Here is a 19,951-nt window from a genome sequence, read left to right on the forward strand (position 1 = left end):
TGTAGTAGATTCTTGGTTTGTGTCTGTTCCAAGATCCTATCTTCTCAATTAATTAATAATGGGATGTTGGTATCTGGCTCAGCCCACAGTCCTTTGTTGTAGGATTGTGATGAGGTTGCTACCCTAGAGCTTCCCATGTTTTTCAGAAGGGAGAACCACTAATTAGAACTGATATCACATCCTAGCTAAAATATTAAAATTAGCAATAACAATAGCATCAAACATTTAGAAATTGACAACCAGTGGTAATTATTGATTTTGTACTTTAGTCCATAGCAGTAGATCTATAGTATATAATAAAACCAATTGTAAATTAGAAGTTTGTATGCAAAGTGTTTCCCCTTGTTAGAATGGTTTTACCCTGAAGTGGGGAAATTTAGGGAGCATAGTGTGTAAAACAAAGAAACTGCAAAGGAAGTAGAAGCAAGGCTGGAGGAAAAAGGATGATTGTACAAGGTTTGGGAAACTGAAGAAGGGGTTAGAAAGAAAAGGAAGGAGTATTAGACAGATTGTGTGAATTTGGTCTCTGGGTTTGGGGGATAAGATTAGCTTTCTGTGGCTAGAATTCTCCCCAGCCATTCAGAAAATAGAGAAAAAAAGGAAGAAGAAGAAAAAGAAAGAAAAGGGAAAAGAAAGAAAGAGAAAAAATAAAAAATTAAACAATAAGAAATATAAAATAAAGGGCTGGTTACTGAGTCCTAGGTTCTTCCTGAGTTGGTTACAGGTCCCTCAGAAGCCTCAGTCACCTGATGGTTAGAATTGTTATTACTTTGAACTATTATTGTTACTTTGAATTTTTCTTGCCACTAGTCTTGCGCATCCTTCCTGTGTGCCCTGGTTGAGACCTTACTGTGTCACTGGTGTTCCTCTTGGTCTCTGGGCCTTCCCAAGCAGTTCGCCTCGGTTGTCGCAGTAGTGAAGGGGGAAGCCATGATTAGGGCCTTTGGGTGTGGTTCACCTGGGTCTCAGTGGAGGAGAGGTGGTGGGAGGGGATATCTTCTTCCACACTGTTCAGCTGGGTTTCGGCTGGACTACAACATAGTGGCAGAAAGTGGTGGGAGGGGCTGCTATCCTCCATAGTATTCACCTGTGCTCCTTAGTGGTGGGAGAGGGAGCAACTCTCCTCCACAGTGTTAACCTGGGCTCGCCCATGTGTTTAATAGCCCATGATGTGGTCTATCTGGTAAACATTGTGGGTGAATTTGAAAAGACTGAGTTCTACTGTTCTTTGTTACACTTTTTATAAAAATTATACTTATCAACTTGATTGTTAGTACTATTAAATTCAACAATATCCTTAATACTTTTCTGCTTTTATCAACTACTGAAATAATAATGTTGGAGTCTCAGTAGAATGTGTTTGCTTTTCCTTTCAGTTCATTCAGTTTTTGTCTCTTGTTTTTGACACTTGCTAGTAGGTGCAGACACATTATGGGTTGCTATATCCTCTTGGAGCATAGAGTCCTTTTCTATTCAGTAATTGTTCTGGACTGAATTGTGTTTCTAAAACTTCATGGTGAAGCCCTAACACAATGTGGCCACATCTGGACATAAAATCTCTAGGAAATCATAAGGTAAGATGAGGCCATAAGAATGGGGCCTAAATTCAATCATACTTTAAGAAAGAGGAAGAAAGGAAAGCAGAAGGGAAAAGAGACAAGAGAAAGAGGAGAGAGGAAGAGTGAAAGATGGAGAGATGGAGAGGGAAGGGACAGGGATGGGAGTGAGGGAAAGCTCTCCCCAACATCAAAAACAGTGGAGACAGACTAGGAAGAGGACCTTCATCAGCCAGTGAATTGGTGGATACCTTGAACCCTTTCATCTTAGACTTCTCAGCCTTTAGAACTGGGAAAAGAAAAATTCCCATTATTTAAGCTACCAAAATTGGAATTTTGTTATGGCATTTGGCAATGTCTAATGTAGCTGAGCTTTTCCTTATTTCTGAAAATTTTCTTCATTTTAAACTCAGCATTGTCTGAAATTAAGATAGTTAACCCCATTTTGTGCTGCATAGTATGGTATGTCTTTCTCCATGCCCTTACCTTTAATTCATCAATCTTCGTATTTAAAGTGGGTATTTTATAGACAACATGAGACCAAGTCTTGTGTATGTGTGTGTATATATATTCATGTATGTATGTGCGTGTATGTGTGTGTGCTGCCCACTTTGTCTCTTACTTTTAATTTGTATAATTAGACTTTTCACATTTAAAGAGTTGGTGAATTATTATCTACCACATTTAAAACTGTTTGTCATTCATTACATTTGCTTTCTTTTTCTCTGTTTTCTTTGGTTTCTGCTGAACACTTTATGTGATTCCATATGTTCTCTCTTTATATCATTTGTACTTATTTCCAAAACTTTGTTAGTTATTTTCTTTGGTTTTCTAATATCAATCTTTATGTTAAATCTACCTCTAAATAAAACTTTAATACTTTCCATTTAACACAGGCACCTTATAAGACATATTCCTAACCTTCCTTCCAGTCCCTTCTGAAACTGATTTCTTCATTTTAGATTCTGGATGATACAATCATCTGATTAATTATTGTCATAATTATTTTAAACTGCCACTTATATAAATTATAAATATATAATGTGTATTTTAACTTCATTTATTCCTTCTTTGATGTATTTCCTTTGCTTACACAGATGTGAATTTATGATCTAAATTATTACCCTTTAAGATCCTCTTTAAGAACCTTTAAGAGTCCTTCAGGAAAATCATTAAGCATTTCTTTTAGGGCAGATCTACTGGTGATAAATGCAGGTTTTGTTTGGGAAAAATATTTCTCATTTACTCTTGAAGATAAACTAGCTGTACACAGAATTATTGGTAAGTGTTTATTTTTTTTCTCTCTTTCCGCACTAAATATTTAAGCCCTCTTCTTCTTGATTATGTGGCTTCTGATGAGAAGTTTGGTGTCTTTCTTTACTCATTCTTCTACAATTAAAATATTCATATCTTATTTTAATATTTTCTATCTTTTGTTTCCTGCTACTTAAAGATGATTTGGAAAAGTATTTTCTAGTATTTCTTGCTTGATTGGCTCACTGGTTGTTTGAATGGTTCTTTTAGTACTGTTTGACACTTCATTGGCTTCCTTGAAGTGAATTTGATGTCTATAATTATTTTTGTAAAGTTGTTAGCCATTATTACCTTTAAAAGGTTTTTTTGTTTGCTTGTTTTTTATTTTGTTTTGCTACATTGCCCCTTCTTCTGGTGTTATTCACATATGCTACCCTTTCTAAATGAGAAATAGACCCAAAGTTTTTTGTCATTTTGTTCCATATCTCTTTACTCTCTTTATGTTTGTACTTTGGGTTGAGAACTTTCACATGACCAATCTTCAAAATTAACAATGCTTTTGTCAGGCATGTCTTACCTACCAATAAGCCATCATGGGTATTCTTCATGCTTCCAGTGATTTTAGTTTCCAAAGCATCTTTTTTATTCTTCTCAGAGTTTCCATGTTTATGCGTACATGGCTGATATGTTTTCACATGTTACCTCTTATCATAACCTCTTATAGGCTGGATTCTGACCTGGCCTCAAGTTCATACAGTGAAGCCATGACCACCAATAACTCAGATTGTGAGTAGATTTGGAGACAGGGTATTTAATGACATGGTTATTAAAATGAGCCCTTTAGGGATATGTCTTAATGAATTTGATTGATGTTCTTATAAGATGAGGCCATTTAGACAGAGATGTTAGGGATGGATGCATACAGAGAAAAATCATGAAGGACTTGGTAAGAAGGTGGCCATCTGCAGGTCGAGGAAGGGAGCCATGCCTCAGGAGAATCAAAACCTGCAACATCTTAATCTTGGTCTTCTATCCTTCAGAATGGTGAGGAACCACAGGAAACTAAGACAGAGCCCATAATATATTTAACATATTTCTTTAAAATTCTCCGTCTGAAATTCAGACATTTGTGTCATACCTGAATCTGATTCTTGCACTGATTTTCTGTCTTCATACTGGAGATGAGTATATATTAAAGATGGGAGCAGTATTTGGTTCTCTTTTGTCTTTTCTATACCCTATAATTTTTGGTGAAATATCATGTTGAGCAATTGCAACTTAGATGAATAGTCTCTGACTGCGAGGATTGATGTCAATCTAGTGGTTGTATTTACTCTCTGCTGTAGGTGCTAAAGGTTCGATATTTCTCTGGTTTCCTTAAATGTGTCCTCCTCAACTTCAGCTCCTTAAGGATATCTGCTCACAGAGAGCCTGCACTCTGCAGCTCTTTCAGATGTGATCCACTGTTGCTACATTGGAATCTTGTTACTGAGCTCACAAGGTTGGGTGAGGGGAGGTTTGAAAATTTATGACTAAGTCTCAGTCTTTTTGTCAGCTTGCATCTCTGGGCTATGACCATCACAAGTGTTTTCCAGTGGTACAAATTTTTTACCTTTTACATTGAGACTGAAAGGCAAAAGAAGCTAGAGGGAAAGGAATTGCTCTCCAGCTGGGATAAGGCTCAGCAGAAGTCTTTTTCTCTGGAGAGTAGTCTTTTCTTATGGAGAACACCAGGGTGGATGAATTTCTCACTGAATAGTCTTCCCTTCCCCTACCCTAGTCACAGATGATAATGCTCGGTTTTTCACTTGAGAGCCCAAAGGGGTTCATAAAGATAAAACCCATGGACTTTCTCTAAGACTGGCCCTTGGACTTGTTCCCTCTTAACCTATGTGCACTTAGCCACCAGCAAGGTGGTCAAAATAACATTTTGTTAGAAAACTATCATAAACTTGGTATCTTAAGACAACACAAACTTGATAGTCAGAATTCTGACATGCATCACACTGAGCTAAAACCAATGAGTCAGCACAATTGTATTCTGCCTGAATGCTCTCAGCCAACAAACAGTTCCTTGTTTTTTGTTTTTGTATTTGTTTTCCCCCACTTTCTAGAGGCTACTTGCCTTCTTTAAATGCTGGACCCAGGGCTGGGGATTTAGCTCAGTGGCACAGCGCCTGCCTGGCAACCGCAAGGTCGTGAGTTCGATTCCTGGTACGGGGGGGGGGGGAGTTTAAATGCTGGACCCAATCCTTTAACTTTCAACCTCTTACCTTCTCACGCTATTATCTACATGTTTCTCTTTTGCCTCACTCTTCTAGTTTTGAGGACCCTCATGATTATACTGGACATAAATTATAATCCGGAATAATCTTTCTACTTAAATGCCAGTTGATTAGGGAGCATAATTCCATCTTCTACCTTAATTCACTTTTGGTGTATAGAACCACATATTCTAGGAATTGGGATCTGGACTTCTTTAGGGAACATTACTCTGCTTAACCCCAGCTGTCTTGTTTTCATTTGCAGTTTTCCCTACAACTCTGTTCTCTGGTGAGCCTAACAGTAGATGTTGATCTTCAATTTATTCAGCTTTTTTACCATAAAGACAGAGAATTACTGTAAGCTCTTTACTTGTGGGGCTAATACCAGAAGAAGTGAGTATTTTTTCATACTAGATCTAGAGTTTTTTTCATACTAGCTCTAGAGTTTATAAACAGCAGTAATTGGATTTGTCTCCAGCATTAGACAAGTGTTGCAGGAGAAAATACGGAAGGAAGGTAAACTCTCTATTCAAAATACTTTGACAATTTAGAACTAAGGACAGAATGTAATAGGATTTTTAAAATTTAATCTTATTTTTAAAAATTTTGCTAACATATATTTGAGATGCATATTAATTTCATTTGTCTTGAGAAATTTAAACACATATGCAATATCTTGATCATTTTTATTCCTTTTCTCATTCCACTCTTCCCTCTCCCTCTGTCCCTAAACCCCATTCCCATCTCCACAGAGCCTATGTCCCTATTATATATTCACCTTTCTTTTATTTTACTCTTATTATTATTTTTATTTGGAGTCTCTTATATTAGAGAAATGATTCTACTTCTAGACGTGCCCAAGTCAAATATGCCAGGCTATTGAAGCAAATAACAGAAGACTACCATTATAATCTGTTAAATTTCTTTAAAAAATACTTTTTACACCAAACTAGAAAATCCAAAACATATGTAATTGCATGTCAATTAACTAGGTCATTCTTAAAAATTTTAAGATTAAAAAATATATAGCACACTCTCCTAAGAAAATTAAAATATATGTATATATCATTTAAATTACTTCCTTTCCATAATCAAAGAATGTGTTTAAATATAACTATAAAAGCCAAGGATGTAATACTAGTCCACCTGGAATTCCTGGAAAGTTCTGAAAATTGCCCACACAATATGTTTCCTAGACATTGTTGCTGAAATGTAGATGTGAGGAAGACAACTGCACAATGAGCCACAAGTGTCTTAGGCATATCAGTGTGATTTCGTTCCCATGGTAAATGCAAGATTAATCACCACGATCCAGAACTCAGTGGCAGTCATGTTCTTTACTTAATCTTTTAGATAATTGTCCATGGGTCATTTTCACTTTCTTCTGGCAAAAGCCTTCTAAGTGAAGCTGCTCCCCTCTTCTCTTTTTACAGAATAACTTCAGAACTGAATGTGGATTTAGGAATTGCGATAAACTCTGAGTCATCTGGTTTTCCCGAGTTCATTCTCCCTGCGGTCGTATCAGATTGGAAACAATGGCAAATTTAGATAAAGTGTAATCTGGAGAAACATTTTCTTTGGGCCGTGTCTCTTTTTTCTAATTGTTATTTTCTAACATTTAAAGATCAGAAGTTTTTAAATATTAATAGTGTGTATTTCTAGATTATCTTAACTGGGAATATATTTCTTCACATAATTCAAGGGAACTCTGATCTTAAGAGAAATTCTTACAGTGGGAGGCAGGAGGGGCAGAAGGATGGGACATGTACAGTTTCGTAGAATTCTCGGCACTCTCAATGACATTACCCCTAACCTGTGCATTCATCCCTCTTGCGGTATTGGTACACATGCGCACACTATTCTGCTGCCTTCGCACAGGCCTTTGACAACCAGCTCTCTTTTAGTAGTAGTCAAGAAGATGGAAATGTACAGGATGGCCTAACCGTAGAAATTTCACTGCTTAGACAGCTGAACCCATCTGTAGGTGGTAGGAATAATTGGTATGCTTTAATTTTTTTTTTCCAGTACTGGGAATCGAACTCACGACCTTGTGCTTGCCAAGCAGGTGCTGTGCCACTGCCTATGCTCTAAAATTTTAAAGCTATATTTGAAAGGAAGTCCTGCAGCCAGATGAAATCAGCTCATTTTCTTTGTAGTTTGATTAATTGTACTATTAAAAAGTACTTTTAAGGCAGGCATGGTGGTGCACACCTGTAATCCCAGAACTCGGGAGGCTGAGGCAGGAGGATTGTTGCAAGTTTGAGGCCAGTCTGGGCTACAAAGTGAGCTGAAGACCAGCTGGAACTGCACAGGGAAACCCTGTCTCAAAAGACAAAAAAAGAAAAAAAAAGTACTTTTAAAATCCAGAAGATTCTTATGCTCAAAAAACATAAAGAACAGTTAACTGTAGATAAATTTAAAACTAAAAGCTACATGTGAAGACCTGACTATGGGAAGCATTTGACAAAACAAGAGTGAGAATAGCAGAATTTAAAGGCAGGCAATGACCGGGCACACTGGATTCATTTCTTCCTTCTGTTATAAAGTGTCTGATTCTTAGTGGATTTCTTACACTGTCAGTTTTTCTATATATTCTTTTGTCAGTTACTTTTTATTTGCAAACTTTAGTCTTCCCATTGCCACACAATACCGTCCTAGTCTATGGCATTTATCACTCACCATGGGTTGATTACTGAGAAAATTCTGTGATTGGCTTATCTCACCTTTGGAATCAAACCACAGAAATTACAGGACAACTGACAGTCACGCCATGCAGGTTCTGGATTAGCAGCTTTTAGGTAATAGTACTTCTTTTGATCCATCACAGCCAGAGACGTGTTATCAACATAATCATTATCATTGTCATCTCTTATCATCACTGAATACCATTCCTAACATTATTTAGATGCTTGCTATATACCATTCACTGTCCTAATCATGCTGGACATGATTCACTTAATCCCACTTGTAATTTATGAGGATAGCATTATTCTGAACATAATTTATGGGTGATGACAAGAGGCATAAAATCTGAGACTACCCAAGTGATTCTCATTGTGCATCAAATGAGAATCAGCAGGGACTTAAAGGCAAGGGCCTTACCACTGGCTAAGGTTAGGATAAGCAGCAAGAGATCTCTAGAACAGTTTTTCCTTTTGAGCTTACAAAACAGAAGGTCCACAGAGAATTATAGGATAATCCCTTCATTGAGAAATTACTAAAACTGATCTGCTTGCACATTTGGGCATCTCTCAATGTTTTATAGGCTGGTATAAGAAGTTTTCTAGACAGGACAAATATAGGGCCAGATTTTAAAGTATATTTTCATTCCTGTACCCCTTTCAATGTTTCTTTGTTGTGAGAAACCAAAAGTGTAAATAAGGACTAAAATGTACAATAGATATGGGAAATGGGAAGAAAATATTCAAATGGGAAGGAGAAAAAGGGAAAGAGGAGGGGGAAAAGAAAAAAGACAAAGAGAGAATAGGAAAAATGGAAAAAAAGCTTTCATAAATAAGGAGGGGAAGAGGGGTTGAAGGAAGGGGAAGAAAAAGAATCAAGATCTATCATGTACAGGTACAAATTCCCTATGGTAAAGGTTATCACTGTGTATATCTAAAAATGTATAAAAAATGAATTAAATAAATAAGCAAAACAAGGTTTCACTAACTTGCCCAGTTTGGCCTCAAACTTGCCATTCTCCTGTCTCTGCCTCCTAAGTAACTGGTATTACAGGCATGTACTATCATACCTAGCTAGGAAATATTATTCTTAAAATAAAGTTTTAAAATATACCATGTGTTACTTTACTTTTGCAATAGATTAGATCTTTGTTTCAGGGCAAAATATTCCAGAGATGTAGAAAAAAATTGTTCATTTTATTCATACCAGTCAAATAAAAACTACCTCATGGTTTAAGAAAACTTTCAGTCCCCTCATCTGAAGACTTAATTCTGCTCCAGGTTTTAACCACACTGTGAACTCTATTAGTTAGTTTTTTGTCACAATGAACAAATTCCAGACATACACATTTTAAAGAAGGAAGGGTTTATTTTGACTTGTGGTTTCAGAGGTTGCAGTCTATGGTCATCTGAGTTTGAGGCTGAAACATCATGGTAAAGGATCAGGAAAGAGAAAACCTGCTCACCTGCTGGCAGCCAGAAACAGAGAGTAAAAGAGAGTGAGGAAGAGAAGAAAGGACTGGAGACAGGATACCTCCTTGAAGATTTTGCAGCCAGTGGCCTATTACCCCTAAGCAGGCCTCAAGTCCTGACAGCACATTCAAATGAATTCACATTTCAATGAATTAATTCACACCCATGATATAGTCAATATCTTTAGCTCTTGAATTTTTGAAGACATTTTTGATCCAATCTACAACATCAATACAGGACTTTAGAAGGCTGAGCAAAGAATAGGAACCTTTGATGCACAGTGACAATCACTTGGGTAGTCACAGATATTACGCAGATGTGACATCTGAAGGCAAGTGATGTGGGGGACTGAAAAAATGTAGCAACCTAGCGGAGGACCAGAAGCTACACACAAGTCTAAGGATAGCTAATAAGGTAATTCAGACATATATAGATACTCCAAAAGGGGACGATTAAATGGTGGGAGGTAAGTCTGATAGTGCCCTGGGAAGTGAGCATATTGAGTGTGACAAACTGTCAACCAAGGAACTGTTACTTCAGCAATCATGTAATGATACCCCTGGGTTTTCTATGACTCTGTACACACCATATGTCACTTCCTTAAAAACATTCACAGTGCATTACTGAAAATTGCACACCTGAGATTTCCGCCCACTGAGTAATTTCAATGGGACTTTACTCCTCTCTTCTTTTCTTTCTTTCTTTCTTTCTTTCTTTCTTTCTTTCTTTCTTTCTTTCTTTCTTTCTTTCTTTCTTTCTCTCTTTCTTTCTTTCTTTCCTGCCTTCCTGCCTTCCTGCCTTCCTGCCTTCCTGCCTTCCTGCCTTCCTGCCTCCCTAAAAAAGGTTTTTTGGAGTCCTTACCATGTTAGGATCCAATAGAAAACAAAACAGATCCTCTACCCACAAAGAGTTCATGTATCAGAGGTAAGTGCAGACAATAGACAGCAGTCCTACTAGGATATCTATTGCTAACATTTGCCTGATATATCAAGCCAGGCCTGACCAAGGAGGCTACACTGAAGCAAAAATTACCTCCCCGCTTCTACAGGCCTAGTTTATAAATCTCAAGCCAGCTAACTACTCTTTCCTACGTACCTACCTCCCCCTTGTTTCCTTATGGTTGAATTTCTCTTCCTACCTCACTCCCAACAATTTAAAAACTTTTGATATGCTTTTCTTCTTACCCTTTTTCTTCCTATCCCGACCTGCTTTCAGAAAGCAATAGGAATCAGTGGTGTACACCCTAACGTGACTCCAAACGGGTGTGGCGCCTCGTAGAGACAGGACTATTTTACTTCTTGGTTTGAAAAGTGGAATGAAATGAATTGTCCCTTCCTAAAGAAGTTTGAGAAGTTATGATCTTAGTGAAGTAACTGCTGGGAATGAAGCCTGTTCAAATACCCACCTCCCTTTTCATAGAAAAGGCTGGCTTTTATTCAGTGCTTTCCCTGATATTATTTAGAGGGAAAAAGTATCTGATGTCTTCTAAAAATACTCCAGGGTAACGAGGAAATAAGCTGTCTCTTCCTAATACGCCCAAGCTTAAATTTCTTAATTATAGCTGTTTGCCAGCAGTTTTCATTAGTACCTCGTCAGCTTACAACAAAAGGAAGAATCATGTGGTATCATACCAGTCTGCTTAGGGAGGAGGCAGACAGCTGGAAGCCTGTTTACTAGTTCTAAGGGGGCAAGGGACCAAAGTAAACTTAAATAGCTGAAGAGAACAGTGTCTTCCACTGTTACATGGTAAAGTTAGGGCAAATTCCACCTACTAATTCCTGACAATTTAAGATTTCATTAAGGAGATACTGCTTGGGGCAAATTAATGGCGTTAAAAGAGAAAGCAGCCATCAATGTGTTTTTAAGCATGACCCTATTAGAATGTTTACATTTTATATTCTGCATAGGGTAGAGACGGAAACCTTTCTCTATAACTGATTAGGAAAGGATTTTTTTGTGCATTTGACTCAGACCAAAATGTGCCCAACTATGTACTAATAGGAACCCAGTCTCTAAAAATAAACTATGCGCCTATTAGTTACAGTCTTGGCTTCACTGAGAGGTTATTAAAAAGAGAGAGAAAGAGATGTTTTTCCTACTGCAAACACTTTTGAAAACCTTTTTGATGATTTTATAGGACTCATAAAGTGCCTAAGCATTACTCATATATTGTTATTTTCAGAGCAACTAAAGTGATCATAATGTCTGTTTATTAACTCTGTACAGATGTTGGCAAATTACAACTCTAATGCTTCATAAAAATATCTCTCTACTTGTGTATGGCTCCTGCCTTTATTTTAATGAATGGAATTCTTTAAATGGTTGGAATTATGTACACTTCACTTGTTTATTTTTTATTTTATATTAGTATATGTTTGCAGTACATAATGACTTCATTCCTTGTGGGGTTTGGTACACGTACACAACACATCTTAATCCTACTTTTAATCCCCTTCCTCTCTACTCCTTCACCCCTTCTTCCATCTTTTGATCTCTTTCCACTTTGTAGAAGAAATATATTCCTTTTACATATATTTTGTTCTTCATACTTTAGATTTCTCATACAAGGGAAACTATGCAGTATTTAAGCTCAAGCATCTGAATTATTTCATTTAACATTGTGGTCTCAAGGTGCGTACATTTTCCTACAAGTGATTCAAGTTCATTTTTCTTTATGGCAGGGTAGTACTCTACGATGGGCAAATATCGCATTTTCTTTACCCATTCATCTATTGCAGGAAATATAGGTTGTTTCCAAGACTTTGCTACTATCAGTTGTGATGTTATGAACATCTAAGTTCTTTAGGCAATGATTAAGATAAACTAATACTCTGTATACAGCTACAGAAAACTAAAACGGAATGCCTATATTTCATGAACAATTTTTTAAAAAGCAAGAGCTTAGGTTTTTCTGCTTTTTATTGCCCCTTTTTTCCTTGTAGTTTGTTGAAAAAAACAGATAATCATGCTTATTTTTATGGGTTGAGGAGCAAAGAACAGGGGAGATTTTCCCATTTTTCCTTTACTTCATATTGCATGAAAAATTTATGCCCAGAATTATAATTTGCAAATTCAGTGAGAAAAGAAGCAGCACTCAGATCTATGTTCTCCAGAATTCTGTTCCTCTGTTCCTGAAAAATAAACTTCTGATCTAGTGCTTTGGGCAGGAGGGAGAATAGGAAAAGAATAAAATCTCAGTAAATTTCAAAATACTTTATCTGCTGCAGAAAGTTCCGTACTACAGTCTTTGGGAAGCTTACATACAGGAGGAAGGACTGAGTTTATCATCTGAAAAAATAAGAAAAATAAGAGAAATCGAAGTATGTTGTACGCTTGAATTTTGCTGATTATATACGAAAAGCTCCGCAGCAGCTAGAATGAGAACCCAGGGCTCTGTACAACTGATAGATTACGCTAGCCCTAGGTATATCTCCCCAATAGTGACGCCTATACCGAAGTGACTATACTCACTGGATATCCCCAGGCCCAGAAAGCTAAGCCTACTTTCTCTATTCCATACAACTACTATGAAATTTTTTCATTTGAAGCAACCAAAATTATCTCAAAAGTTTTTCTGAAAAAAAGAAATCTGAAAAAAAATTATCAGCTGTGCAGCGTTTCCAGAAAAGCTGAAATATGAGGCTGAGAAAACGGAGGAACAGGGAAAGCTGTGTGCTAAGAGCACAGGCAGAATCACGCCTCCAGAAACAAGGACACGCACTGAGCAGCCACGGCCACAGGGGGCCACGCACAGCCCCTGCCACGCCAGCACTGCTACCAGGGCTGACACTGGAACTGTTGTCTCTGCTACTTGCATCAGAAAAATTTCCTCTGTTCCTGCATCTTTGCATCCATCGTTACTTCAGAAGGGCGCTGGCAGGGTCAAGGTTATAGACCGTTAGCCTGTTGGTGCAAAATCTGGAACACCGAGCATGTGTTATCTTTGTGGACATTGCCCACCCAATTCCTAGCCCCAGAAAAGAAGCAAGTGCACATGAAAAGCAGCCAAAATCACCAAGGATATCAGTCTCATAAATATTGTTTGAATTATTCAGTTAAGAGTGGAGAAAGAGCCTCTTCTAGGTAATATCTGCATACCAGTTAAATAATAAAGAACAGAAGCTTAATAACATATAACTTTACGATATAACTTGATAACAATATATAACAGAGATTCTTCCCTCTCCAGTCTAACCCAACCATACGAGTCCATAGCTGTGTTACCTTGAGCCAGTGCATTTACTGCTCAGCACCGCGTCTTATCTATCAGGAAGTTGGAACAAATTGATCTTAAAGTCTCTTCTTCATGCAATACTCTCTAATCAAACATGAGCAGATCAAGGCAGGCGGGTGACTTAGTCTTGTGGCCTTGTCAATCACATCACAATTTTAAAAAGACAATCATGAGGTTGAAAGCAAGTTTGTGCAGAAAGATAAGAAAGGAAAACCAGTTTTTATTGCATCATTCATGCTTTGATCTAGAAAAAGTAAAGATTAACACTGTACCTCAAGAATTAAAACATTGCCAACTAGAAAGCAGGATGTCACGCACTAAGGCAAGTGGAAAGGCAATCGGTGTGGCCAACCCGGATGCACAAGTGAAAATGTGTTCTGGTGAAGCAAAAGGGTACAAGAGTACCTTGTAAACCAGGAATGCATTTGTTTCTGCATCTTTAAGAACATTACTATTGTCGCATTCCTTGACACTGCCTTTATCTGGCTTTGATTTCTAACTTGCTAGCTACTTCCTCTAATCTGACACTGTTTTTAAAGAAGACATTTTGTTTCATCTTTAGCTATCAGAGTACCTGGTTATGATATAATACTAAAAGGATTACTTTTACTTTTCTGAGATCTAATCTCTATTCTTTCTTATTGTTTACTACATGAATTCTGACATGTAAAAACATCTGCTCTGGAATCCTGTCACTCTACATTTCCATAGAAACAATACAATTTCTAAGGCTAGACTCAATTACATCATTGCCTCAAATGCTGAGTAGAATTTTCTTTAAAAGACTATTTACTGTGGGGTAAACAAAGTGAGAAAATTGAAGTTAGCCTTTGGTGATGATATTTACCTCTTAATTCTTTAAAATGTTAATAAATCTCACAGTTACTGAGGGGTCCTTCATCTTTAGGGAGTAAAGGAAATAACTTTATATATCTACAGCATTTATAAAGCTGACTTCTGGGCAATAACATACATATGCTATCTTTGAATATGTGTTTTACTGAGAAAACACTTTATTTTTACTCTATTTCCCCATATATGATATTTGCAAATTGAAGCAATCAGTTACCACATACTAGATCGCATGTGTCCAAAACAAGGTAAATAACCAATATTATAGTAATGCGCACACAAATCAAGATCATAACAGAAAATCCTGGAATATAATGACATAAATTAGTGATAGCCAATTATTTAGTTTTTCGTATTAACACCAAAACATTTGAAAAGAAAGAGATCAACTTGAAATATGAACACTACAGGTCATGTTATATCTCAGCTTGTATCTTCTCATGTTAAATGTTTTTAATGAAAGATGATTAAAAAAAGGTGTCTGAATGGTCAGCATTATTCATGCTATTCCTTGAATAACAATACTAACTAGCTTCAAATGATATTTTAGTGAAAATGACCATGAATTTTCAATCATTATCCATAGGAAATGGGACAGGAACATGAGGGAAAATTATTTGAATAGTACTTTATATTTCAAACATTTTAATTAAAATACATTGGATATTTAAAACAAAAAAGGTAAAGCATTGTCAATCTAAGCTCAAGGCAATCAATATTTGGTTATAGTACCGTATTTTATATACCCATCAAATTGTGGATACAAGCTGCAGTTCTTTTTCCTATTTTTTTTCTGTTCTTGTTTGGCATTCAGATTAAATTAGGTAATTATTGAGTATAGACATCTGTGGCTTGAGCTTTTCTCTTGGAAATGAATGTTTATTTAATCAACCTTTACTTAATGATAAAATTATCATCTTTTCTAGGGTGGTCTGGGTACTTTTCAGCTATAAAATAAAATCAACTGACATGTGAGAAGTTCACATGAGTTAAGGTTAAACATGGAATTTTAGTTCCTTTATAGTTGAAACTAGGGATAATCAGAACCTCTACTAATCTTTTATTTTTTCCCAAAATCATAAGGTCATTTTATTTTGGAATGTGAACACTATTAAATCTGTGAGTCACTCCAAAGAAAGTCTTAGTGTAAGTGTTTTATTCCTTCTAATAAATCTCAAAGTATGTCCTTGGTTCTCCAACTTCCATTACACACACAATATTGTCTATTCCAAAAAAGATTAAAAAGATGACCAACAGCAGAATGAATCCCTTAGTCTTTGAGAAATCAAGTCAATTCATCCCGGCATAAGATGAAGAATCTATTATGGTGTTGCTCTGATGTATTATGCCAATTTTTAAAAATTATTTTTAAAAATACCCATTTAATGTGCAAAATATAAAATTCAACTTTAAAACACTTGTTTAAACAACCAGTTCATCCTCAAAAAAGCCTAAAAGAACATAAATAAGGATTATCATCTTCTATTTTACAGTGGAAAGTGATAATAATCCCTCACTGGTCCATTAACACTACAAAATAAAGCCCTGAGAAAAAGCTTAGGATTTAGGCAGTCTTGGCATTTGAGGGAAGTTTAGAAAAATAGAAAAGCCACATTAAAACAAAATGAAAGAAAAAATTTAAAACTAAAACCAGACCAGATGGTGATGGCTGGATGTCAGTGGCAACAAGAGAAAGCAACACATGTGGATTTAATGTTCTTTCCGCAGACAGACTATCAGAAAAACATATTCTCTGGGAGATCAGACTAATTATGTTTGACAGTAAACCACTGCCTCATACAACCTACCACAGCCCTATGGCTGGAGAAATAGAGATGCAGAAAGGAAGGCTTAAAGGATAGGTGCAGACTTCAGCCACAGATGTCTATACTCAAAATTTAACAGTGAGTGAGATATAGCATTCCTCCTATTATCAGAAGGGATATATTCCAAGAGGCCCAGTGACTGCAGAAAACCACAGATAGTACCTAACCTTGTCTATACTGCTTATTCCAATTCCTACATACCTATGTGAAGTAAATATACAAACTGTGAGCAGCGAAGAATTAAAAGCAACATGTAATAATACAATACAACAAATCACAATATACTATAACAAATGTTATTTAAATTGTATAAACTGTTTTTTTCCCTGAATTTTTCATTTAATAGTTTCAGTCTTCTGCTGAACAGGAGTAACTGAATCTGTAAAAACAAAATCACAAGATTATTAAGGGGGGAACCACTTCAACTGAGAGTTCACACTTCATATGTGCAATTCACTATTATCATCACACCATATTTCAATCTGCCTGGAGGAAAATCAATGAGTTCATGACCCAGATACCTACTACTGTGATAATAACAGCAAATTAGTCTCATGTTTAGGTAATGGGTTTAAAATGGCTTGATACTCTATCTCCACCAATCTATTCCTTTTTACCTAATCCCTTCCTTAATTAAGGTCATTCACAAGCAATCATACTGTAAAACCCTTTCAGGAATGAATTTCTGATCTTGAGTCTCTATTTTTGTATCTGCCACCTTGTAACATGTGCTGAATTTAATTTCTCTGGACCCTCTTCTTAACAGGATTCCAGTTACGGAGAGCTACTCCAGGGAGTCATGGCATAGCACCACCACCAAGAGTGGAAACACAGGTCCTTCTATGGGAGTGTCGATAGTCTAATGAACGAGTAAAGTAAGGTAATTAACTCTGAAATATGTGCTGAAAGACAGGAATGCACGGGAAGCTCTGAAAGCAGAAAAATGTGCACTTCACCCAGCCTTGGGGGAGGAAAGGATGAGACGGGGTAGAGAGGAGGGTGAGTACCACAGAAGTCTTCCTTAAAGATGTAACCATCTTGTTGAATCTTGCGGAACTGGTGCAAATCAGGCAAAGAAATGAGGGAAGATACATTCAGGAGAGGATGAATAGCCCAACAGGAGAACGCCTGAGGAGTTACAGGATCTGCAAGATTCTACATGAGAAAAGGGCCAATTTTGTTCTCTGATATATTTATTGTGCCTTGAAAAGTTCCAGTCTGAGTAAATTCAATGCACCAAGTGACTGGGTGGTGAAATCAATCACTGACTAACAAATACTGTTCAGTACTGATTAAGAGGCAATTTTAGAAAAGCAAAAGTAGGAGCGAGATTATTCAGGACGATTTTGCTTTAGTCCCGGTACAGTACCCCAGAGGATTAGCAGAGTCACCTGAGATAAGGAACCTGGGTGAATTTGAGGTATATTCTGGAAGTATAATAGAAAGTGCTTTGTGTTTAGGAGAACGAGAGGATGAAAAGAGGAGTCATAAGTGGTTGATGGTGGCCCAAGAGTTGTGTTCCCTAAAAACCTAATGATGGAAACAAGGATAATGTCCAATCTAAATATGCAGTAGTTATGGAGCTTTAATAATTAAGCATTGAAATACTTAACTGATGCCAATATTACTAGCATTTTATATCAGATGGCAAAGAAGTACAAGTCAGTATTTTGCTCCATTATTCTAATAAACTTTACAAAAATTTTAAAGACAATATTTGTATTCCTTCATGATTAGTCAATGATGTTCACATTCAACTTTATATGTTTAGATTGTCAGAATATTTTACAATGAATGTATAATTACAGAGTGGTTGCATTTTACACGATAGATGTGTTTTTTATGACTTTTGCTTAACACTTGCAAAATCCAAGAACATAGGTAGTATTTCTGTTTCACAGCTACAGTGATGATGCTTTCAGGCACCAACACATTTTACAACCCACTGTCATTTTCAAACAAGTAATGTTTTAAAATCGATTAACACAGACTTTGAAATTATTTTGTAATAAAAGTTCATAAATGTCTAAGAACATAAAGAGTAACCACAGTCCACTTTTTCAGATTTTGTTTTCTTTTTTGTTCAATTGTAAGTATGAGTAGGACACAACTCTTGGTTTTGATTTGTGATCTTTTTAATTTGCATAATTCATATTCTACTCAGCCAAGGGTGCCATAACAAGGCACCATAAGTAAGCCATTGTTGACTGATACCTAACTGAAGGCAGATTACTTAAGAGAACAGTGAAACCCAAAATATGTTTAGTATACCAAAACTCAACAGACGCACATCTAAATTTCTAAATATTAAGTGCCATATACATTATGATTATTTTGTATAATTTTCTTGATATAAATGCTTTTCTGATTATTTCCATATTTTCAATCTCATTCAGTTTCTGAAAACCTCAGAAGCTGAAAATTAGAATTATGCCAAGATCACCTTGGTGGCCATCTGCAAACACACGGTATCTTCTGAGTCTAAGAAAGGTGCCCTGATAGATTTCTTTGCTCACCTCAGCTGTGTATGAGGTGGGTGTGGAGGGTTTCACAGTTTTAATTCTGTTGCATTGGGCATAACTGAAAGCATTAACAAAGTGAATGAAACAAGGGACACTGGCTCCCAGAGGTCAGACACTCATGGCCGATCACCTTCCCTACCTGACTGGTCACACACCTTGCACAATTCATCTCCACCTTTCTTTTCTCCTGTTAATTAACCTTAAAGTCTCCTTGCTCATTTAGTTCACAAAAGTCAATGTTTTTTTGGGCTTTTTCTGCTGTCAAGAAGTGTCCATTATCTTTCTGATGAACTAAAAGCACTCTTCTTTCTTCTTCCAACAGAATGTTGCTGATTTATGGAGCATTACGAAAAACTCCTCGCTTTACTTCCTTAAGCTCCCTAGGGTTGGTCTCAAGACAGAAACACTTAATCAGATTCCTTCTGTAAAGAGCTATCCTCCTCCACAGACACACCACTTCACAAAATGTGGGGGGTCAAAGTCAGGAGACTGCTTCAGAAACCTTTTTGTGCGATGGTTTATGGAACGGAGCAAAAGTACACATAACCCCAGACAGACTTACAAGTACATACTTGTTTATCCAGGTAGAAATTCTGAACCTTCTAAGTCTGCCATTCATGAGAAGGTATTTCATTATTCATAGACTGGTTATAAAGTATGTACTTATTTTCCAGGAAATGTAAGTAGAGAAAGACATGCCCATGGGGTTACATAAAACCCTATCTGTGCCGAAGACATTTGACTCATTGTTCAAAACAAATTTGTGCCTCCACAAATATGACTCCTGTTTAAGTGCCAAGGATGGTGAAGGCTGGCTGCCTGCTACATAAGTGCTTTCTTCTACACTCTGCTGGGATAGAGTCTGGTAAATGACACTGTGTGTCTATGGGTCCTTGGAATATCATAATTTATCGTTTGGGAGATATGTGTATTTTTACATACTTACTTTTATAAAAGGTTTTATTTTGCTGTTCATCTCCCTAATTTTGTTAAAATATTGTTTTAATAGTGAATATGGGGCTGGGGATTTAGCTCAGTGGCAAAGCGCCTGCCTGGCAAGTGCAAGGTCATGAGTTCGGTTCCTGGTACCGGAGAAAAACCAAAAAAATAAAAAAAAAAAAAAAAAAAAAAAAAAAATAGTGAATATGTACATAAAAAGATCAGTCTGAATTTCTTTGGTATTTTCCCTCCGTTTACAATTAGTGGTTTATAAGAATAAATATTCATAATTTGCCATTTTGGGGCTTTTCTGGGAAATATTCATTATCATCCTTTTTCATGCCACAATG

General features: G+C 36.6%; 1 long non-coding RNA gene across 1 annotated transcript in view; it reads left to right on the top strand.

The window, feature by feature from the left end:
- The window catches only part of LOC102008163, a 35,213-nt gene extending 15,767 nt beyond the window's left edge, over positions 1-19,446 (top strand). The window contains exons 4-5 of the long non-coding RNA XR_262458.1: positions 16,907-17,020; positions 18,985-19,446. This is a non-coding gene — a long non-coding RNA (uncharacterized LOC102008163). The remainder of the gene's footprint in view (positions 1-16,906; positions 17,021-18,984) is intronic.
- Positions 19,447-19,951: the final 505 nt, after the last annotated feature.

Source organism: Chinchilla lanigera, unplaced genomic scaffold, assembly GCF_000276665.1.
Source record: "Chinchilla lanigera isolate Chin_1 unplaced genomic scaffold, ChiLan1.0 scaffold00047, whole genome shotgun sequence".
NCBI classification, from domain to species: Eukaryota; Metazoa; Chordata; class Mammalia; order Rodentia; family Chinchillidae; genus Chinchilla; species Chinchilla lanigera.